The sequence below is a fragment of the Acanthochromis polyacanthus genome, chromosome 2 (genome assembly GCF_021347895.1).
Source record: "Acanthochromis polyacanthus isolate Apoly-LR-REF ecotype Palm Island chromosome 2, KAUST_Apoly_ChrSc, whole genome shotgun sequence".
NCBI lineage: Eukaryota > Metazoa > Chordata > Actinopteri > Pomacentridae > Acanthochromis > Acanthochromis polyacanthus.
Window position 1 is genome coordinate 2,396,033 of NC_067114.1, and position 24,286 is coordinate 2,420,318.

Here is a 24,286-nt window from a genome sequence, read left to right on the forward strand (position 1 = left end):
CCACTAAGAAAGTCTGCAGCAGCAAACAGCAGCACTCTATCCTCCTCTGGCTGTCTGACGGTGAGCAGTAGATGTCATAGGCTGGACATGTTTATTCTGGAGCCGGCCTGCCTTCTTTTCCAGCAACAGTCAAGATACCCGACATCTCCAAGATCAAAACAACCATGTCCTCCATTCTCCCTCTCCGTTTTCATAGGCCGCCAGTCTGTGCATGTGGGTGTCAGGAGTGTTGTGTGTGCACGGACTTTGAATCGGTGCAAGCTGTGGACGGCCTGGTGCCCTGCGCTCGGAGGCAGCCATCTGTCAGCTGACGCTTGGTCGACACGGCAATCAGAACGCTCTGCGGCGGGTCCAATCTGTTCCACCACAGGTACGGTGGTGGGAGGGCTGCCATCACTCCACACACTCCCTTTCTATTCCTTCTCTGTAGCACTGTCAGTCACTCCTCGGCTTCTTTTCTTTTTATCCTTCTGACTCTTTTTATCCCCATTTAGCCTGTTTTTGTCCCCGTTGACATTGCTTTTTTTTCTAAATTTAAGCAGTTGCGCCTGCTAGCATCATTGGTAGGGACAGACCGATTATTGTGGCCGATATTTGGCATTTTTCTGATTATATGTATTTTTATTCGCAGATTATTATTGAAATAAATGAACTACAGCAGGTCTGATGTAGTCTGCTAGTCTCAGAATTGTCTCCCAAGCAGCAAAAACTGAACAAGAAACACGAGCTATCACCACAAACCAAGAAATTAGCTTCCCTCACAGTGGCTACGGCTATGCTAACGGCGAGCGGCTAAGTTAGAAGGCAGCCACAAATTACCCTGAAAGAGAATGTGGAAAACAATAATTAGCAATGTTTTAAGATCTTTATCTTAGTGGGACATAAAAGAGTAGGCAGTTTTTTTTTCCTTTTTCTCTTTTGCAGTATTTACATTTTGGATTGTGAAAAAAAGAAACTTATTTACAAAAATGCACAAACTAAGACCGCTTTGTCGACAGGATGAGGGAAATAAGATATAAACAACTCTAATAAAAAGTAAAAAGAGGAAAAATAAAAATCAGTGATATTTACACGTGCGATGAGAGAGGGAGAAAGGAGAGTGAGGAAATAAATGGCTTTTGAGATCTTCAGGGGGAGAGAAAAACCAGCTTTGTTTGATTCTCTCATTGAGGTTTGGTCACACCTTTTCATATTTAAGAAAATAGAGGAAAACAGACGGAACTGCAGGGATAAAATGATCAATCTCAGAGGAGAGCGTCCTAATTCGTATTAAACATATTTATTTGTAGTTACACTTATCAATAAAGAAGCCTGGTTATGAATGATGGATTGTATGCCATCACATTCTGTTAAAACATTTCCTTGAAAATCTATTGATCCCAAATATCAGTTATCTGCCTTTCTTCATTGCCAATAACCGATGCTGGTGTCTGCTCAAAAACACATCAGTCGATCCCTAATTAGTATTGAAACTATGTGTATGTTCCTTCTCATGTGACGTTTGCTATTTCAAAGTCATCAAAATCCCTTAACAGAAGTCCCAGAACTCATTGTGAGCAGATAAGCCGTCCTCGTGTCGTGATCCTCCTCCACTGCTTCCTCTCCTGGCAGGAGCATCACACCTCTTGTGTCATAATGATGGCAGTGTGCTAAATGCGGTGGTCACTCCAGCCTGCTAAATGTGCCGTGCTACACCCAGGCCATGCCAGGCAGAGCTCTCCCCACTCCATGCCTCTCTCTTGGCAGCAGGCCCAACTGTTAATCTGATCAGAGCCATGCTAATGGCAGTAGGCAGCCCTCCTAACCAGACTGTGAGCCAGGCCAAGAGGCCTGTAGCAGTGGAGGTGACATCCTGAGCTCTACACTGCAGATGAATTATTGAACGGGACCCAGAACAGAGCTTTAAGAGACTTGATTTGGCTCGGCTCCTCTTTTTTTAAGCCACTGAAAGCAATAATGAAGATCTGTCTTCTATCACAACTGAGAATAAAGAGTGAGCGTATTTACAGTTAAGCCAAATTCTGATTTACAGCGACTTTTTTTTTGGTTTCTTCTGGCAAAACACGGAATAAACAAGTCAACAAAGACTGTTTAACTTCTGCTAGAGATGTCATGTCAACAATTATTCTGAGTCAGATCAATGGCAGAGCCTTTATTTTCCACCACAATAATCAAACTGTTCTTATAATTGCTGACAATCTTTCTGCAAGTCTCTACTGGGATTTCTCCTCTTTAATGATGATCTCCAGGTCTTTGAGGTTGGAAGGCTTCTTTGCATCACTCTGATCTTCAGTTTCCTCCACAGATCCATGATGGGATTCAGATCTGGACTCGGACTGAGCCGCTCCAAACTGTTGATATTTTGTTTAAACTCTTTCTTGACCATTTTGGCTGTATGGTTTGGATTATCGTCTTGTTGGAAGGTCCAGTCCTGCACACGGCCAAGTCAGACTGCCTGATGTTTTCCTTCACAATCTTAGCATGGTCCTCTTTCCTCCTGAGGAACTTTACTTTGACAGGTTTGCTGGGCCAGTAGGATATAAAATACCCCCCAAAGCGTCACGTTCTCACCACCAGGCTTGACTGTGTGGATGGTGTTCTTGGGTTTGATTGCTTCTCCTTTCTTTGTGTCCAAGCTGCTCCATCTCATTCAGCCAACCTTTCTTTGTCCAGGTGAGCTTTTGTGTGTCTGTCTTGGTGAAATGGAGTTGTCTTTGGTCACCATCCAATCCAAATGTTGGTACCAGAATGGCTCAGATTCGTCAGGATAGTCCTTGACCTCTTCTTGGTCGGATTCTGCTTTGGACCGTGGTCTCTGGCGCTTGAAAACTCTTTGGTACGGCTTTATCGTCTTTCCACATCTTGTGAGCAGCCACAAGTCTCTCTCAGTGATTGACCCTAATAACAAGCTCACAAAGCTTGCTGGTTTTAGCTCTGACTTGCAATTGACTTGTAACCGAGTAGAGGACTCCTGCATCAACTGCTCTCAGTTTATAGAGTAACAGAATGCTCAAGAACAAAGTAGAAATTACCAGGGCCATTTGGAATTTTTCAGAAGCTAGCAGCAACTGATATTGATATGAATGCAATTGATATGAATAACTTTGGACATAACATGTTTAGTTTTTTTTTAAAATAATGCACCAACATAGAAATGGTTAAGGCTCATTATTAGTGTCTCTAACACAGTGTTATTCTGTTTTTACTCAGTTTCATAATTTACAGAACCGAACAAACTCAAAAAATCCTCAAAAGTCAAAATATCCGGTCCAGGTCCTGCCTTACTGCCTTTCTCTAGAGCTTTCACCACATCTTAGCAGGGAAAGATATTTTGTTTTTCATTGTCTTTTTCAAAAAGAACTCTACTTATCAAAAGTTCTTATAAATCTGGCATTAGTATGACATATTTTGACGTTCAAATGTAAATGCACCTGTTGTGAGACAGTTTTGAGTGAATTTTCTGGATGCTTGTGATGAGGTGACACAAACTGACGAATGTCTTGTAGGATCTTTGCATTGTTCTGACATTTTTCAGTTCATGAAAGCTGCTTTTGTTTGTTGTTGTGTTAATGCTGGTCTTGGCTGCACCAACAAGTTTTACTATTGTGCTCTCTTTTACCATTAAATGCTGATTTCTTGCACTTACGGGAGGAAACTGCACTGCTAATTTCTTTAATGATGTGACTCTTTGTGGTCAAACTAAGAGTCCTTTGTTTAAGGTTCTTTTTCTGAGAGTTTGTCTGTGTGTTCAGAGGCAGAAATGTTCCACAAACTGGCTAGAACACCCAAAGGTTTTGCATCTTTTTCTTAATTTTCTGTCTGAATTGTTATATGTGGAGTAGTGACAGCGTATCCAACCTGTTGCCCTGCCTCTGTGATTTGTCATGTTTGATATAACGCCTCTAGTCCTGTAGAAAGAGGTTTTCTTAGTGTCTGATGCGACTGTCGTGGCAGGAAAATTTAGAGAGCCTCCCTTCATCCACATCAGGCACAAAATACTGAAACTCCAAGTCGGCACTCCATCAGTAGCAGCACTTCAGATACATGGGACACCTGCAGACATCTCTGAAGGAGAGCAAAGCCAAATGATCCTTTCTTCTCTGAAGCATGTTGTCAGAAAACATCACAGCTGAACCTGCTGACCTCTCTTTATTGTTTCATGCTACATTCAAATACAAACACTGTAAAAAATCTGAAAGAAATTTAGTCAGACCAGCCTGTCCTTCTGGTTTGTTCAATGTAAATATGAGTTTGTAGTTATTTAAATCGTCCCCTTTTTTTGACCACTTCAGAACCTTTGTGTAGCTATCGGCATTTTGAGAGTTCATTCAACTCAATAAATTAAGTTTAAAATGAACAAAACACTGTCAAAGTATTAAAACTCCCCAGAGTGTCTTGCTTGTTGTGGTTTGAGAAGACAGGATGGTGGCTGCTCACTGTGGGTCCTTATTGGATTTAGTTGGGGTTGTTTTTTCATAGTAACCCAAATAGTTCTAACCATGACAAAGTTAGCAATAAATTCAGTCCCTGTGGTCATAGATTTGAAAGCAGTAGCTGCGTCACAGGTTGTTCTTGGTGTTAAATGAAGAAGAAACTCCTTAAACTTGTAGAAGGAAAACTAGTTTGTTCGTAAGCATTGGTAACATTAGTAATACTCAACTAGTTTAACCCTTTCACATCTCATAAGCAGTTAATTCACATATTAAAGCAGCAGGGGAGCCGATATTTCTAACCTGAATGAACGTAAAATGATTTACAGTGTAGGTTCAGTGCTGCTTTTTCTTGGTTTCATTTGCATTTGTACGTGTCAGGGTTCGGGCGAGAGCTCAGGTGCAAGGAATGAACAGGTACGCCAGCGACTGAGTTTAGAAAGGTTTTAATGTCACACACGTATATTCACAACAGGTAGAACTAGCAGGCGGAAGGCTAACAGGCTATAGTCAGGGGACGAGGCTACTCTCTACTGATCCTAGCGGCGGGAGGACAGACGGGCAACACTGCAGCTCAACAATTACCAGATGCACTAAGGGGACTACACAAATTCACTGAGCAGGGAGGTTTAACAAAAAGCGAAGCCAAAAGGGCTTGGAATTATTCTCTCTAGGTTTAAACAAAAAGCGGAGCCAAAGGGCCGTGAGGTATACTCAGAACAGTTAAAGCGAAGCCAAGGGCTCGAAACAATACTCGTCTGTGACAGAAGGCGAACGGTGACTCTTAACAATACCAACTGGTGGTTTAGAGTCTATAACGTTGGAGACGCTCGGACCGGGGCTCCCACTGGTGAATCTTCTGATGGGGACGTGGGGAGGAAGGAGACGGTGAATGGTGTTGAAAGTGCTGGGCTGGCAACCGGAGATCCTTCCAGTCGGTTTTTGGCAGAGGAGTACAGGTGAAGGTTTGAAGAGTCCAGTCGGCAGGCAGCGGGTGCAGGAACAGGAACTGAGGCAGAGGAAAAACAGAGTTACTGTGGGAATACAGAGGCGAGAACTATGGACTATAACAGCTAGAGTGATTACTGAGGTAGCGTCACGATCCAGCGTCGGAGAGCGTGTGGCGTCTATTCTTGTAGGACAGGAAGGCAGCGCTGATTGGTTAGGAACACCTGTCATCAGTGATCCAATCAGCTGATTCCAAGTGTCCACAGCTGAGCGCCGCCACCACACAGAGCACCACCTAGACACAGAGGGGGGGAAGGAAGGGAAGGGGGCACTGGCCTGACAGTACGTCTGTTTTGATTTCCAGTAAATATCAGCGTTGTCCTCCTTTGAATAACATTTCATTTTATCACTATCAAATCTGCATCAAATGTCATAAATTTGCTCTCATTAAATTGCAAAGAGCATCGGTGTTGTTAGATTTACAATCTTTAGATAAATCCTTCCATTTTGAAGAACATAAAAGCCGGTTTCCTCTCAGTGACATTCAGTGAGGCGGCGTGTTACCGAGCAAAACAAACAGCCCCTTATTTAACAGTTTCTGGAGAATTTCCTTTGAATCTTTATGCATTAGGTGTTTAGCTGGGTTCTGTAAGTGCATTCAAATGGAAAACAACTTTTAGCTGATAGCACTTAAACTTCTACATTCTCTATGATGCATGATCCATCACTGTAGATGTGAAGGAACTCGGGGCCTTTTAAGCCTTCCGTTAAGTGTTTACATTGTCTGGCCGCCTCTGAGGACCTACCACGTGTCTCCTTGCTGTTCAGAATGCATTAGTTTGCTTCTCTTTGAAGCACATGGTGACACAGAAGCAAACACACTGTGAGCCACACACATAGCTGAGCAAAACCCACTTTTTTTATACATGTTGTTTTTATACATACATGTTGGTACAATTTATTTTACCACATCTGCTCATCTATCAGGGAGACATTTACGGTAACACGTTGTGCCAGGCCGAGCATGTGAGGACTTTTTCATATTTCTGATGAGATTCTCCAAAAGAAATAACATCTTGGTAGCAGCTGCACGGAAAAAGCAAAAAAAAAAAAAAAAAATGCAGATGGAGATTTGCAGCAGGGCTTTTATTTGTTATTCTTCCTTTTACTGTGAGCAAATAAGATTGGCATCTTCAGACTGAAAAGAGATGACGTTCTCCACCGCAGCAGCAAAATGCTAGCCTGATTTATCATATATGTCCATGTAAAATTCAGAAAATACTACTTTTCTTTTCATGGTTTTGCACTTCTAAGTTGTGGAACTGTTGGTTTGTCCGCATCCTTTTTTCCACAAACACACACTGCTGCTTTCACTCGAGCCAATCTGTAAGTCATCTCTGCCAGAATCTCCCACTTCCACTTTAAAAGATAAAGATCATCTACATAAAGTTATGTCTGTCAAAACTGCATTTTTGGACTCGTTTTTTTTCCCGTTTTTCTGCCAGTTCTTTCCCCCTCTGCTGGCACAGCACTGCAACAAAGTGAGCAGAAGGGGTTGGCAGAGGAAGAGCACCAAAATTCAATGAAGTCCCCTGTTAGTCACTGCCTGTAGGTTGGTGAAATTTGAATTGGATGTGTTGTTCATTTCTGACGTTTAAAGCAGATTTGCTAAAACTTGTGCATGGATGTGAGGATGATGCCACTCGTGTGTACATACAGCATCAGTTTAACGTAATGCAAAACATTTCCTGGTTTCCATTCGTTGGTTTTGACCACAGTGTTGGTGTTTTCATGCGGTCGGACTGAAGCTTCTGGGAGTTTACTTCTCCAGCATTTACATGACAATACCATAAACAACCCCGGTGACCACAGTCAGACCCGGCCTCCCACTGGATTTAATTTTACTGCATCTGTTCAAGTTAAGTTCAGCCAAAACGGTGGAGGCATCGGGGTTTATACGCTCAGCATCGCCGGCCAAACCACCGTTATTCAAAACCCAACCACAGCGCACAGTTGGGTTATGAACACGAGAACATAAACATGGTTTTTCTCTGAAAGCTTGGTAGAAGCTGGCATTTCCTCTTTTCCTTTTTCACTTCTTTGAAGTCGTGGTTGTGGCTTTTCAACACAAACAAAGTTTACTATGAGGAGAAAACATTTTCTTACTCCGGATGCTTAAATAAATACCACAGAAGATTTAGGTCCGGTATTGTCCACTGCCAGGCACTTCATTGTCGCATTTTAATTAGGTATGCATTATTTGAGATGCATGTATTATGTTTGAAGCCACACAACGATTAGCACCGGCCTTACTATTTGCCCTCATGTAATTAACATTTCAGCCGATAATTATTTCACTTCAGTACTAAAATGTGCTGTAGATTGATGTTAGATATGTTATTATATCCTTTATATGTGGTGTGCTGTTAACTAAAAATCATCACATTTGACCTGCTTTTGATGATGAACTTTAAATCATGTCTTTTTGTAAGCTGTTGCCACGGTAACTCTCATCTGCATGAACATAATAAGCCTCTATTTGTTGGTCAAAATTCTTCTTGGTTAACTAGAACGTTTTAAGACTGCAGTGAAGTTAAAGATTAGTGGGACTCGGGTCTAACTGTGGGACTTTTTGTATCATAGTTGACATTTTTGCTGTTTTCAGGCCTAAAACCAACATGGCCGCCTAAAACCAAACAGAAAGATTCTTCTAAATATTCTATATACAATTGAGTGAATTTGAAAGTTATTTCTAAAGATATTGTAGTAAACCTGTTGACTACTTTACATTAAATAAGTCAGAAAGCCTTGGAGTCTGGCCAGTCTTTTCTTCAGGAGGAAATGACATCATGTGGAGCAGGTCATGTGATCTGGATTAACACACTTTCTGGAGAGGAATGAAAATAACAGCAAAAAGTGAAGCCTGAGACTGAACATCTGCCAATCAACCCTGTGTTTACTGGGTCTCTGGTTTCTGCTCCATCCTCCTGTTGACTCTTTTAAACTGACTGCCTTTCCCAACATATTCCAGATCACAGATTATGTTCATTAAGTTCCTTTCAAAATCCATTTGAGAATGCTTTTTAGTTGCATCGTAGCATCATTTTGTGAGAACCAGGTCGACGTGGAACCATTATTCTTTGACTTAAGTTCATTCTTCTATCCACTCATTGTTCATTTTGTTTTCAGGTCCGGTCTAGGCACAAACCTATATGTTTACCTTTAGGAAAATCTTACTCTTTCATTGACACTTTGGCAGCATTAGGTAGTTGTTAGATGCTTGATTAAATTTAGGAAAATGTTTGGTTTGGGTTACAATCCAAACCTTTTGCTACATCATTAGGGCGGTGTGATTGGTTGTGTTGCATAAAAAACAAATGTAATCTGACAAAAAATGTTTCCTCCAAAATGTATTTGAGAAATCACTTTTGATTGTAAAGTCCTCAGTTTAGGTGATAAACCCACTCTTTAAAGACACTAAAATCGCCTTTTAAATATATATGTTCTTAAAAACAGTCTTGGGACATTGCGACGCTGACTAATGTTCTCAGGTGGAAATGACCTTTCACTTTCACCTTCACACCTTTTATCTTATCTGAAATCTGCATATGAGGAAGTTAAAATGCCCTCTTGCTACTTAATACTTCTGATATGTCTATTTTGCTGTCACAGCCTTCAACTGCCGTCTTGCAAAATCGCTCAAGCGTGATAGAAACAAGTTATGTCTTTCAAAGTCATCATTAAAGAATCTAATACATCATAAGCTAATTACATGCCTCACACTTTTCTCTGACACCGTGGAAAATACCTGTGGCTGCTCTCCAGCTGTTGCGGTTTGAGGCTTTTCAGCCGATGACAGATGATTATTGTTGCTTACAGGATTTAGACGGAAGACGGTAGAAAAAGAACAGGGTGGATGGTTAATCGCAGCTATGATCCACCGGTAAGCACATGTTGTTCCAGAGGCAGGTTTGTGCGAATGCTTCGTTTGGTTTGTTGGTTTAGGAAACGCCTGTTTCTTTGCTGCTGCTCCACCAGTTGAAAAGATGACGGTGATCTTTTGTTAAGGGAGGAATTGGTGGGATTTAGTTGCATTTAGGTTCAGATTGCAGATTTAAACCAACTAAATACCCCTTTGCCTCTTGTTGACCTCAGCTTCTTCAAACATGTAGGACAACTTACTGTGTGGGATTAATAATGTGAGAAATGCAAGAGGCGTTCACTGGAACCATGTTTGCTTTGCCCATTGTGTCTTTTCTCTGTGTTCATTCTAAGGTAACAAGAACACAGTAAGTATAACTTTCAGGTGATTATACACCAATGTAGGAATGACTGAGTATTAATTTTTTCTATTATGTCCTCCTAAATCCTATTCACGGGACCATTAAACTGGTCAAACCCTCGAAACCAAACAGTTGCAGCTGTGCAGACAGATTTTTGGCCACATTTCTCAGACATTGTTAACAAAGAAACCTTTTGAGCAGCTGTCACATTCTCAAATAAATCAAATGTAGCAAATGGAATCTGACAATTCATGCCATTTAAAGCACTAAAACCCAATCTTTCAACAGACTGAGGTTCTCAGTCATCTTGTGTGTCTGTAATAAACTAAAAATGACTGTGCTCGCCTGGACTTTCTTAATTCAATTCAATTTTATTTATATAGCATCAATTACAATCAAATTGTCTGAAGACGCTTTACAGAACCCATATGCCTGACCCCCAGAGCAAGCCCAAAGGCGACAGCGGCAAGGAAACACCCTTTAACAGGGAAGAAACCTCGAGCAGAACCCGGCTCTATATAGGGGGGACCCATCTGCCTGCTGGCCGGGGGGGTTGAGAAGGACAGAGGAGGGTAAGGGGGAGGGATGGGAGAAGAGGGAGGGGTGGGAAAGCAAGGAAAACACAACACACATTTGAATACATGCATGACAGGATGTGTGACTCAAACAAAGTATAAGCTGACATTGAAAACTGACTCATAGTTTACTCTTTCGTTTCTTAATCTATAAATGCACACACCTTGGTTTAGTAACCTCACTGTATTTGGATTAGCTGTGATTTGATTGCAAAAGATAAATGGTTAGAGCAGGGCTTTCAAACATGCAGATGACTTTGTAAAGTGTAAAAATTACAGAGAAGACTTTAACTGCACATTGTAATTCAGAAAAATTTAAAATAACTTCTAGATCCTGACAAGTTGTTTGGATCATAAAGTAAAATAATAGATTGTTCTTTGTTCTTTTGTCATTTTGTGTCTTGTTTTTGTAATATTTTGTCTTTATTTTGTTGTTTTTTGTCTGACTTTTGTAATTTGTCATGTTTTTGTCGTTTTGTTTCCTTTTTGTCATAGTTGTGTGGTTTTTTTTTTGTCTTATTTTTGTCATTTTGTTTTGCTTTATTTGTTTTGTGTATCATTTTGTATCTTTTTTGTGTTGCTTGTGTTATTTGTCTATTTTGTTTCTCACTTTTGTCATTTTTACTCATTCCTGTCATTTGTCTACTTTTTTGTCATCGTGTAGCGTCTTATTTGTCTAATTTTTTCTCTTTATTTTCTGCCTTTTGTCTCATTTTTTGTCTTATTTCTCACTTTTATCATTTTGTGCCCCGTTTTTGTAATATTTTTTGTCTTGTTTTTGCCTTTTTTTTCCTGATTTTCTCATTTTAATCATAAAGTAAATCCTCTGTGGTTTAGTTCCAGGTGACTAAATGTTGTGTTCCTTTGTAGACACTCTGTGATCTGGAAGTTGTGATGTGGAAATGATAAACTGAGGATGAATGTGGATGAAACTGAATTTATTTTTCTGAAGAAATTTCAGGTTGTTTTTATTATTTTGTGAAAACATAATTCCAAAAATGTGAACATGTTTTCACTAAAACAAAAGAAACTGTTGGAGTTGTGGTTATTTATCTGTTATTATGCTGTGATTTTACTGGTCCAGTAGCCTAGCCGCGCTAGACAACCCACGGCAGCGAATTTAATTCTCTGTGAGGGTGGGTCTATAAGGCTCGAGGTTGGATGCTCCTAAAACTGGCCGGACCAATCACCATGAAGTGTCGAGTCAGAAGGCGGGTGTAACTAAGTGACGACAGAGGCGCGACGATTCTGACAGAAACAACCGGCGCACGATAAACAGTTATCTTTGGACACAGCCCTTAAAGATTTGAAGCTAAAATTCAACTTGAAAGATAAACAAAGGACGGCACTGAAGTGTTTCATTGAGAAGAAAGACGTATTTGGACTTATGCCGACGGGATATGGCAAATCCTTAATATACCAGTTGGCTCCGCTGGTTGGGAAGCTAATGGGACTTAGCCACAATCCGCCGGTGCTCTAGGAACTCCGTCAGCCTATTCGTTGCGCTGATTGGTTGTATACCTACCCAATTGCTGCAGAGGGATTTGATAGACAACCTTTTAGCCCGCCTCCCTCCCTGTCGAGTGTAACCTCTGGGTTACAGCGTGTCTCACTGATATTTAGTTATGCAGGAAGGTGAAGGTATCGCCTCCATGTGTGTCTGTTCTGCATGTGGGACTTAGAGTTTGAGACTGTGGGTGTTTGAGAACAAACTGCTTTTTTAGATTTGTACGATATAATTAAGATGCCTCTAGTAGTGACAGCATTGCACAGGAGGCATCGGCTGCCCTCCCTCGGTCTCCCCCCGTCTCCCCCCTGCAACACGTCAGCAGTAAATCCTCCCATCTCTCCTCCACCTCTCACGTCAGCTGTTTCCCTCCCATTCCACGCTATAGCTGTCACAAGGCGGGACTGCAGGGAGCCCGTCGATGGTATTTATAGCATGCCAGCGCTCTAAGTGATAGATGTCACCTTCACGCCACCGCCTCTGGGGCACTGCACCAACCGTCCTGCCCCACTAACAAGCTGCAAAGTGCTGTGGATGCACGGGGAAGAGACGGGAGGAAGTGTGAGGAGGTTGCAGGATGTCTGGATTGCATGTGAAGTGAGACGAACAACAGAACAACGGAGTTCATCAAATGTGCTTAAATCTTCCCACCTGGCTTGTTTGCTTCGTGGTTTCCTGCCCGCTAATTAAGGCCTCTCCCGGTGAGAGATGCATTTTAAGATGAAGCAGTTTTGAGCATTGGTTCCTCGGAGCAGCGGTGGGATGATGGATGAGGAGGGCGGCGATGAAGACAGGCTTGACAATAGGGTGTGTCTTAACACCTGAATCTCTGGGCTGCTCTCATGCTTTATTGGTCTCGTGCACAGATTTTTATGGAGAACTCACTCATGCACATTGCAGCAGCAGAGATGAATCTAATGCACAGCTAGCATGAGCACGACTAACACGAAAACAAAGCAATGTGACACATGAACAGTGATCAAAACACAAGCACATGCAGATACCACCCACAGACAAACACAGACGAGCTTTTCTTTCTCCACCAGTGCAAAATGAAAACCCCACAGCTACTGTCACTGTCACGAGGCGTCATCCTGACATTTTCAATCATCTCCTTTGACAGAGATATTTTTGGCCCAAATGGTAAAGTTTTCCTTTGAAGGCGTCTGTAATACAAAATATAATTCAGGTCTGTCTGACAAGTGGAATAAGCTTGTCAGGAAGCTGAGGCTTGAGGAAAGGAGCTTTTGGCTGAGGACTCAACTTGGCATTGTTCAGATATCCAAACTCCTACTCCAAACCCAGTTAGAGTTGGTCATGTGTCAGACTTCAAACCACGACTGACCTCAGAAGTCGTGTTCTGTTTCTTTAATCATACCACTGCAGTTTGCACCACGAGAATCCTCATAAAGTTTATTTGTGCTTTTTAAAGGTGGAGTATGCGATTGTAATCCAGTGCGGTTTTTACACAGGTTCAGTGAATATCTCATCATGATTCCTCAGCTGTCTGCTGTCTGTGCTCGAAAAACTAACATCAGATGTTTGTTCACAGCTCTGTATGTGTGACTTGATAGATGGAAAATTTTAAAAAATTGGCTCAGAGAGATAAATGCACTATTTCAGTATGTCCTGCACTTGTTTGTCCTCTTGTAGAGGGATCAAGATAAATGTCACATGCTATCTAAATATGCCACAAGGAGGTCTGTGTAGGTTCTCATTCATCCAGGTCATGGTTATCCAAAGTAGTTTAAATCAATCCACTGGACTTTAAGAAAGTTCCTTGAAGACGTTTCACCTCTCATCCAAGAGGCTTCTTCAGTTCTGGTGGTGGTTGGTGTTGCCTCAGCTTTTAAACCTCTGTGAGGTGTGTCCAGGGCTATTATTCCAACGACCGATGCCAAAACTCATCTGACTACTCAACGATGGTCGTTGTGAGTATCTGTGGGGGTCGTTGAAATGCACAGATGTCACTGAGCCCTTGTGTGCTAATGGTGGTCATTAGCATGAGTCTGCTGAGTAGTTCTTTTGGGGAGTTTTGAAAGGACCTGATTGTAAATTGGTGAAAGATGATGTCGCAGACCACCCCCCGTTCAGAGATGGCTAAAAAATGGTAATTTATGGAAAATGATTCCATACTTAAATGATTAAAAAGGTGACTGAAGGATTAAAACTGACCTTAACACTGAATGTATGGGAAAAAAAAGGAAATATGCAATTTTATGTAACAAATAATTGACTAAAAGTTAAGATTCATAGTGAAAATAAATGAACATTTATTGAATTTAATGGTACTGGTTCTGGTTTCCAACAAGTCTGTCAAGAAACAGGCTTGTTAGATAAAAACATTAGCAAATTTGTTATTCAAATGATGACCAAAAGTCTCCCTCCTGCCTTCAATTATTACCTATAGATTCTTTTATCAATAACTGACTCAACTAAAGCGACTTCTCCACACTGTGCGCGTTTGTTTTTACCTCTAGTCCATCTGTCTGTTATAAAACTGCTGGTAAATGACATTTGAACTGCCTTTGACTCATTGCTGCATTAAAAATTCATGTTTACTGGAGACTTTTTGCTGCGTGGAGGCTATACTGTCACAGAAGACTAATGCTGTAGTATGTGTTTATATGTGCATTAATGTTTATACAGCTTACTTATCCAAACAACAAATCTGCATACAGCGTTGGGTCCGGTGACGAGCAATGCGTGAGGCAGCTTTGCGGGTGTGTCATGAGCAATTCCAGCGCTGGGGCCACAGAATGCACGCATGCCTTTCCATGACAGTGACAAAATGGTCAGCGAGTTGCTGAAATCCATCCCTGCCAGGGTGAATGTGTTGACACTGCTTTAATTCGGCTTGCCATATGACACTGTGCCTGGTCCTCTTCTCTGAGAGAGCCGGGCGGACACGGATATACGCTGTCAGGCTCGTATGGCATGTTGAAATACTGCAGACATGCCAAACGAAAGGATGGAGACAGAGCTGAAGAAGCACCACACACGGATTTCAGTGTGTGGTGCTATATGCTACACTATACACTACTTTATCTTTTGGATCGTTTGTGCTGAGAAAAAAACATTGTAGTCTCGTCCTTTATTGAGAGCGACAGCTGTATTTATCTTGCATTTGCAATAAAGCACTATTTCTGAAACTTCTCAGTCCAATCCTGGGCCAGAAGCCACCGTTTTACATCCCATATGTTCTCTGTGTTCCAAACCATATCTGCTCTTGCCAAAATATCTTCTAAATACGCTGCTTTTCTCGCAGTCGTCACACAAAGACCTGTTGAGCATGTGTCTGCTGGGTGCATCGGTTTGCACATAACGTGCCCAATTCTGATCTTCCAAACGCTCACATTTAACACTCGTACAGTGTGTAAGGAGTGTGCAAGCAAGCTGAAATTATTTTTAGTTGCATAACACTACATGCCTTTTTAATAAGGAAAATGAACAATGTAAACTATAATATATGGACCTGCAGTCGGTACAATGTTCTGTCTGTTGAACCACGTTGGATGTAATAGTGTTATAAATATTAATGTATGTATGTCACAAGCCCTCAAGCAGATTCAGTTTTTAGTTTTTGTTTTTCCTCCTGTCACGTTGTTTACTCTTTTTGGGCTCATTTTTCACTGCAGCTCTATGGAAACGGCAGAACCACAACTAGGAGAGAGAACTCAGAAATGTCTTATGTCCACAATTATAGCGTCATGATGCCATAAATCATTAAAAAAGAAAGTAATAGTAAAATTCATCCATCCATCCATCCTCTATCCACCGCTTTATCCTCACTAGGGTCATGGGGGGTGCTGGAGTCTATCCCAGCTGACTCGGGTGAAGGCAGGGGACACCCTGGACAGGTCACCAGTCTGTCACAGGGCTACATATACAGACACACAATCACACTCACATTCACACCTACGGGCAATTTAGAGTAACCAATTAACCTCAGCATGTTTTTGGACTGTGGGAGGAAGCCGGAGTACCCGGAGAAAACCCGCGCATGCACAGGGAGAACATGCAAACTCCATGCAGAAAGATCCCAGGCCCAGGCCGGGATTTGAACCGGGGATCTTCTTGCTGCAAGGCGACAGTGCTAACCACTACTTCACTGTGCAGCCCAATATTAAAATTACTTTTTCAAATTTTTGTGAATTTCTAAAAAAAAATACAACACATGGAATGAACATCTACACCATTTTTTCACATGCTAACTACTTTTTACTCCAACCTCCTTGTCTCCTGTCTTCTCTGTATAGACACAGCCTGCAGTTCAGCCGAGTTCACACAAAAAGTCCCTGAATTTTTCTCACATGATTGTTGGCAGCAGCTGAGTCACTAATGGCTTGTTTGTTGCGTTGAAGGACGCAAAATTAATTATTTCTACAGAATCTGATTACTCTGAAGTACCTATTTTTGACATTTAAAAAAAAAAAGAGAGACATTTAAAATGCAGTGAGTTTAATGAAACATCACCATAGGTGTCCTGACTGAACTGCAAGTCAGAGATGACATATTTCAAGAGTTCAGAATGCAACAATTGTTTCTGTTTTAACCGTGTGTGGCTCTGACAAATGGTGTAGTTGTGGTGCTATATAGTTAGTTCATTTTTATTTCATTCATTGACAAAAACGAGAGAGAGAGAGAGTTGTAAATTAGTAAAACTATAAATTTAAAATAATTTCTAGACCATGGCAAATTGCTTTGATCAAAAACTAAAATACTAAATTGTTATTTTGTCATTTTGTGTCTCATTTTTGTGATATTTTTTTGTTTTTTTGTCTGACTTTTCTTTTGTGTTTTGTCGTTTTGCGTTTCCTTTTTGTCTCGCTTGTGTTATTTGTCGAATTTTTGTCATTTTGTGTTTCCCTTTATTCATCGTTTTGTGTGTCTTTTTTGTCGTTTTGCATTTATGTCTCGCTTGTGTTGTTTGTCTATTTTTTTTGGCGCTTTTTAGTTGTTAGAAGCTGGCTCAGTGCGATGCGTCTACATGACAGTGAGAGTAAAAATGCGTGACTCAGAACATTTGCCCCGTCCATAAAACCATCCACTGAGTTGAGTGTCTGTCTGTGTGCATCAGCTCAGCTCCTCTTACCAGCAGGACCGTCCTATAAATGATCAGCTGACATGGACTGTCAGGGTGTGTGTGTGTGTGTGTGTGTGTGTGTGTGTGTGTGTGTGTGTGTGTGTGTGTGTGTGTGTGTGTGTGTGTGTGTGTGTGTGTGTGTGTGTGTGTGTGTGTACGTGTGTGTGTGTGTGTGTGTGTACGTGTGTACGTGTGTGTGTGTGTGTGTGTGTGTACGTACGTGTGTGTGTACGTGTGTGTGTGTGTACGTGTACATGTATGAAGCTTGTAAATGTGTGTGCACGAGGCCAGAGTCAGACACGGTGGACACACCATCTCCCTGCTGACAAGTGTCATCAACCCCAGCTGCTCGGGGGTCTCTGCAGCCGTAGGGGTTGAGAGGGGCAGACAGGAGTGCTGGGGGGTGGGGGGTGGAAGGAGGTAGAGGGATGAACTGGGGGGTTGGCAGTCAAGCAGTTGAGGCGGGGCGACGACACGACCACGCTGAAAGCAACCAGCAGGCCCCCCATTGGCGTCATCACCCGAGCTTCCACCTGTCGCTTCCTCTTAAACCCTCTCCATCCGCCTCTCCTCGCCCTCCGGAGCGGAGCAAAGGGAGGCTGAGCGGCTGCACTCCCAGTTAAAGGCCACCGGTGCAAACCAAAAATGAGGCGCGACATAACTGTGGCATGTTAGCTTAGATTAGATTTGCATTGTCAGATGTTTGGAGGTGGACCGGCGCGAGGCATTTGCACCTCTATATATAGGGAGCAGACAGGCTCCACCGCAGACGCTTTCATCCACTTCCACAGCCGTGACGTGCACCTATAAAGATGTGCGCTGTTTTTAACCGTGCTGACGAAGCAAGATGCGGCGCGGGGCTTCTTGGGTGGCGTTGGAGGTTATTAATCATCTCATTTTCACTATGTTGATTAAATCAGTCAGGGCGGTGCATGTTCTGGACACCAGCCACACCATGTCCTGGTAATTAATGGATGTGTAATTGTGGTCTATAAATAACACCGACGTGCCCTCTGTTGCCTTTGCTGAATCACTGGGAACGCCGAACAGGCCGACACACAGCCTTTACTTGGACGAGGACTCGAGGCGATGGAGTGCCAGTTAAGCCTAGTTTCAGTCCACACACCCGGAGACCCATCTGGCCTCCCGTAAATCTGCTCGTGTCCGTCAACGGTGAAATGCAGCTGGCACACACACATCACACCCCCCCCACCCCCCACCCCGCTGCACACTCGCACCAGGAGTCGGGTTTGCTCAGAGTGTGAAAATAAGATCCGCCAGCTTCAATAAATGCCTCTTAGCAGCGCGATCAGTCAGAGGCTTTCCAGCTATGTGTGGCCTCCTCTGGCTAAACCGTCTCATTAGCAGCGGGGGACCTCATATTTGCAGCACAGTTTAACACCGTTTAGATTTACACTCAGAAGCCCGCCTGCCTGGCCAGACCAGGGCCTCGGGTCATTTGTCTTTTTTTGTGCTTGTTGTAAAAATAGTTGCGTTAATTCAGCATTAAACCTGTCTGTGATCCCCAAACGCTGAGGATAGTCCGGGCTTGTTCTGCATTAAGGTAAAATGAGGATATGTGTGTATATTTGCACACACGTCGGCGAGTAGAAGCTGAGCCGCGACACCGCCGGCGTGTCGGAAGCATAATGAACTCAGACACGTGATCTCAGGCCACTGTGGTGTCACTGTAGATGTCCATCCACCAGGCGTTTTGGGAAAACCTCCAGGACTCCGCGACCTTGTGTCGGCTCTATTAACGCTTTCAGAAAAGGTCCGTCGTGAATCCATCTTTCCTGCCTCTTGTGCTGGATTGAGTCTGAAAGTGTTGAAGTTCTCTTTTTATGGATAGAATGGTGGTAATATCAAACTGATACTTTTTTGGTGAGTCACAAAAATATGACTGTGCAAATGGTGTTATTTATGTAGAAATTTGGTTGAATCAGTAGCTTTGGCTTGAAAAAACATGTTTATTTGTTTAAAAAAAAACTATAAACAACTATTGCTAATGTGTGCTGAAAGTCTGCTGTTAAACAGAAAATGATTAAATGCACAGTTTAGTTTTGTTTTTGCAGCTCTTCTCTAAGGACATTGACATTCATTGCAACTTGAAACCATTTGGTTTTGCCTTTTGATTAATGTCCCAACTAACAATTATTTCCGTTTTCGATTAATCTGTTGACTAGTTCCTCGATTAATCAATTGGTTGTTTGGTGTATGAAATGTCAGAAATGGTAAAAATGTAAGTCAGTGTTTCTCAGAGCCCTAGCACATCCCTTCAAATGCCTCGTTTTATCCACAACCCAAAAATATATTCTATTTACTGTCACAGATGCAGAAATAAACAAAAAAAAAATCACATATAAGAAGCTAGAATTAAAGAGTTTTGACCTAATTTATTTCAAAACTACTCAAAGCGATTATGCAGTCATCAGAAGAGTTGGCATTTAATTGTTGAGAGACTAGTCGATTAATCATTGCAGCTCTACTTTTGAGATTTTTTGTACTCGTTGCTGCATATGTTGGGCAGCTCGTTCTTGAAAATGACATTTTTAGTCTTCCCTATTTAATTTAAGGTTAGAAATATTCATTTGACTGATCTGCTGATTTGGTTTTTGATAAGCGACGGTATAAAAATAATATAGCTGCTCCCTCCTCTGTTTGTGTTGCTTTACTTGAGAGCTTTTTTTCTGTGTTTATCCGAGACAAACTGCTTGCGGTCTTGTTCGTCGGGGCCAAACATTATTGGATCTCGATGAGTTTGAGAAACAGAGGCACAGCAGCAAGTGGCATAATATATTCAATATTATGCACAGGCTAACAGAGACATATGGCTTTGGATTCGAGAGCTAGGAATTTCCAGGCTAACACCAGCAGTTATCTGCAATGAGGACTGTGATGAGCACAGGCACGCAGCACTGGCCAGGTGGCTCTTTGGAAGATAGTGCCAAAAGATGAAACCACCTCAGTGTCAGCATTTTAATTTGATCTGCCATGTGCACATATGTCTTTAAAGTCTGCGGGGAGTCTCTTAGCCATTGATGTGCTTCGCCAATGGTCTGCAGTCGTACAGGTTAGCACTGCAGGCTAATCTGTAGTGAGTCTGTCCCAAAAGCCTGAGCCAAGTTGATGGCAGGATGAGTGATCTCCTCTCCTCTGATCCCCGGCCCTCCGATGCCCACAGTGTGCCAACTATTCAGCTCCTTTGTAGTGGGTGCCAACATGCCCAGACGGGTAGAGGAGGAGCGCAGAGACCCAAACAGGATTTGAAAAGCAGTAGTCCTCTACTTCTAGATATTAGGAAGTGGGCACAGCCATTTCAGTGGTGCCAAAATGTTTTTGGGGCAGCAGCCATCCTGGATCTTGGTTTACTGCCGACAGATCAGTGATGCCTTTGGAGGCTTATAAAGCTGTGTGATGTGGCACCACCTTAATGATGGAGATAAACTCAATCTGACATGATAATATATGAAGATGTTAGTAATATTTGTGTATGATATTTTAAAAATGAATAACATCAATAACAGCAGATTCATTGTATTCCTATTAGACCTGGGATTTATTTTTCTGTCTTAAAGCTAAACAGTAATACGCCAAAAGGAAAAACCTCTATTTTCTTTCCTTTGAAAACATTCTGAATAAAACTCTGCACAGCTCTGAGCCTAACTACATTTTTAGAGTGAGTCATGGTCATGAAACACAACATCTCATGTATCCATTCAGTGTCAGAACAATTCCACCATTAGAGCCGTGTGAGAGCCCTTGAAAGCGCTACATTGACGATGGAGTTCTCGCTCCTCCTCTCCTCTCCACTCCACAGTCTGCCCACATTAACTCTCCAGCCCATTCAGCTGTGATTAGAAAAGCCTCTCGGCTTTCAGAGTTTGCAATCATTTGACCATAATGAATTCCAATCACTCCCTCCTCCTGCCCTCTGCTCCCACTTGTACTCGAGAAGTTATAAGAAGGAGGGTGCAGAATGGAGAGACAAAGAGCGCGAGGCAGTCAAAGAGATTCAAGTGTTTAGTAACAGAACCATACGCAGAGAATTAAGCCTGGAAAAAGAAACGAGATCTGAAGGTAAAATATAAAAATGCCGACAACAAAAATATGCATCAAAATTAGCAAGACGGTTTATTAAATGTCTAAGAGGAGAAACTACATTATTAGCCTGCTGCATGCTGGGACAAAAGACAAGTATTTGCAAAATGAAGCTAGAATTATCACTATATGCATTTGTTTTGATCTTTTCACACCATCTCATGAATGTATTCTGCATGTCTACATGTGCAAAGATGAGAGCTACACATCACATGTTCATGTTCAGTGTTGACCGTTAATGGAGCAGCGAGAATGAGGATGAATGTTAGCTTACTGTTAATTAAATCAGGAAGAAATGGTAAATATGTATTCTCAGTTTGTCTCACCACAGAAAGATGTTGGCAAAGTTTTTCATGTTTGTCTTGTTTGCTGGAGAAGATGAAACCACGGCCAGCTGTAGGGAAGGATGATCACTCAGATGTCAAATGTTACTACAGCTTGAAAAATACATGCTGTGCCTTTGTCCTATAAATGCATCTTCCCCAGATGTTGGGATTTAAAGAATGGCTCGATCTGCAAAGAATGATCAGATGAGGAGGAGCTGGAATGATTCTGGAATGACCGTGATGGATGTGCTTCTGTTAGAATTATATTAGGTAACGTAGTTCACTGTAACATCACAAGCTAAAGGGAAAGCAAAGTGTAAAATCACGGCCTGCTTGTGAAGCATCGTCATCTATTTGTCGTAGCATCATTGAGGCAGACAGAAATAATAAATTATTAGTGTGTTTTCCTTTGAATTCCACTCAGGAATTCCACTCACTATAACATTATGTGCACTAACATTAGCTGATGAGAATAATGCTAGTCTGAATCATAAAAAGGCTCAGGCGGTCGCTTCTGCTATAAAGTTCCTGTGGACCACTGATGCTAATGCACTCTTGTTTTATTAATACACTAATACTTATTCTCAGTAGAAGTACGGCTTTAGTGCATTACTGAGCCATGATTTCTTGCCTGACCCAAAAATCCTTCACACAAAAACAATGCAAAACATTTTAACAGTCTAGCTGTTAAATTCAAATCAATGGAACCAACAATGGATGGTTGTGCACGCAACATTACAACAAATAGTGAAGTGTCCTGTGGTGTCTAGTGTTGGTTTCAGTTGTCAGAAATTTCATTGTAGCATCTGGTTTTGTGTAGATTATGTGTACAGTCTCAGCCAATAAATAACTGGACACAGTTTTCAGCATTTGGGCTCCGTGCACGACCACGATGGATCTGAAATGAAACAATCAATGTGCTTTAAGTGCAGGCTTTCAGCTTTAATTTGAGGGTATTTACATCCAAATCAGGTGAATGGTGCAGGAATTACAACACATTTCATGTGTGTCTTCCACCTTTTTCAAGGGACCAAAAGTAATCAAGGATCAGAAATGAAATTGTCAATTTTAATATTTGGTTGTGAATGCTTTGCAGTCGATGACAGCCTGAAATCTGGAAACTGCAGACCTCTCCAGACCCTGGGTTTGGTCCCTGGTGATGCTCTACTGCCGCTGTCTTCACTTCCTGCTTGTTCTTGGGGTGCTTTCCCTTCGGTTTTATCTTCAGCTAGTGAAATGCAGCTCCGTAGAAATACAGCCAGATGATTGACTTGGCCAGTGCAGAACATTCCACTGATGGAATGGACACATACATAGAAATCTGCATTCCAATTATTATTATTATTATTTATTCTTTCAATTAGACTACCATTTTCTCTGCTGGTGTTTATAACAGGTTATATTGATCAGCAGATGTTCCTGGCTGTGCATATGCATCTTTTTTTTTAGATGGTATAGTCTTGCAAAATCGTTATTTCGCTGTAAGAATCTTCTATCCACTTGTGTTTGGCCGAAGCAGCTCTCTAAAAAAAGATGTGTGAATGTGCTCCGGCCTCCCTGTTGTTCTCTGCGGCTCTTTCATCACTGTGTCACAGCGATGATGCTGACAGTGCTGTGGTAATGACCTTTCACCACTGCCATGCCAACGTTCCCGGGTCCCTCTGGCCAGCAGTGTCCCTGTCACCTATAATCAGCGCCACAGTCTGGCCACCGAGCCGCCTTCTGAGTATGACCAGTGGAGACACAAAGACAAGTCTGGGGAGTCCAGCAGTTTGTCCACGAGTATGAGTGAGCCGGCAGTAAAAAAAACCTTCATCCAGTTCGCTAATACTGGCTCACTGAGATTAGGCAGGTCAGGATTTAATTACAGGGCTTTTTGTATCATAGTCGTCATTTTTGTTGTTTGTAGGTCGCCTATAACCAAACACCACATGGCATTTTACAGAAGGATTCTTCTAAATATTATATATACAATTGAGTGAAATTGAAAGTTATTTCTAAAGTTATTGTAGTAAACCTGTTGACTACTTTATATTACGGTAAATGAGTCAGAAAGGCTTGGAGTCTTCCAGTCTTTTCTTCAGGAGGAAATGACATCATGTGGAGCAGGTCATGTGATCTGGAATTAACACACTTCCTGCAGAGGTGTTTTTGGAACGGGGAACTTAGTGGAAAGGGATTGAATTTGTTATTTTCCATATAAAATGTGATATATTGCCACAAAATAGATATCTGTCCTGATTATCTCAACTTAATAAAAAGAACACAATGCAAACTATTTCTGAATCAGCTCATTTTATTGTTAAGTTCATTAGAAGGTGGTTGTTATTAAATGTGGGCAGTTATTTAGTTGACATTTTAGTGATATCCAGTCATTTTTTTTTATTAATAAATGATTCCTTCCTGAATAGATCATACTGGAATTTGTGAAGATTTGACATTAGTTTTTTTTACTTTCAATAAAAATGTATTCAAGATGTATCCCATGGACTTCAAGTCTTTCTAATTATATATTGGCCCAGACAAGTCGTAAAGTTCATACTGTTATACAATTAAATAAGCACATAGCCTGTCAGCTCCCTTTTTGATGAACATATCTTAAGCCTAGGAGTTCCGTTCCTACTGGTCTATGTAAGTCGATTTTCGCCGTAAGTCAGAATTCCGTCGAAAATGTAACCAAATCCGTTCCGTGCATCACGATATCGATCAGTTCTTCATAAAGTCATGAATACCAACAACTTTTATGCATGTATGAATCATTTCACTAGAAGATAACAGAATATTGTAACGGACCGATATTGTTGTTGATGTTGAGGTTTTAATGTTTATTGTTCAGTTCCAGATTTCCCTAATGTCAGTGAACGTGCCATGTTTAGTTAGCTCACCTCTGATTGGCTGAGAGTCAGCAGTAGAGAGAGCTGGGAACGGCGGCTAATTCTGGAGCTAAGTTATGGGGTTTTTCTACTTATTCTGGAGCTAATTTATGGGGTTTGCTTATGGGGTCGCTGCAATATGTTGACCTGTTTTTAC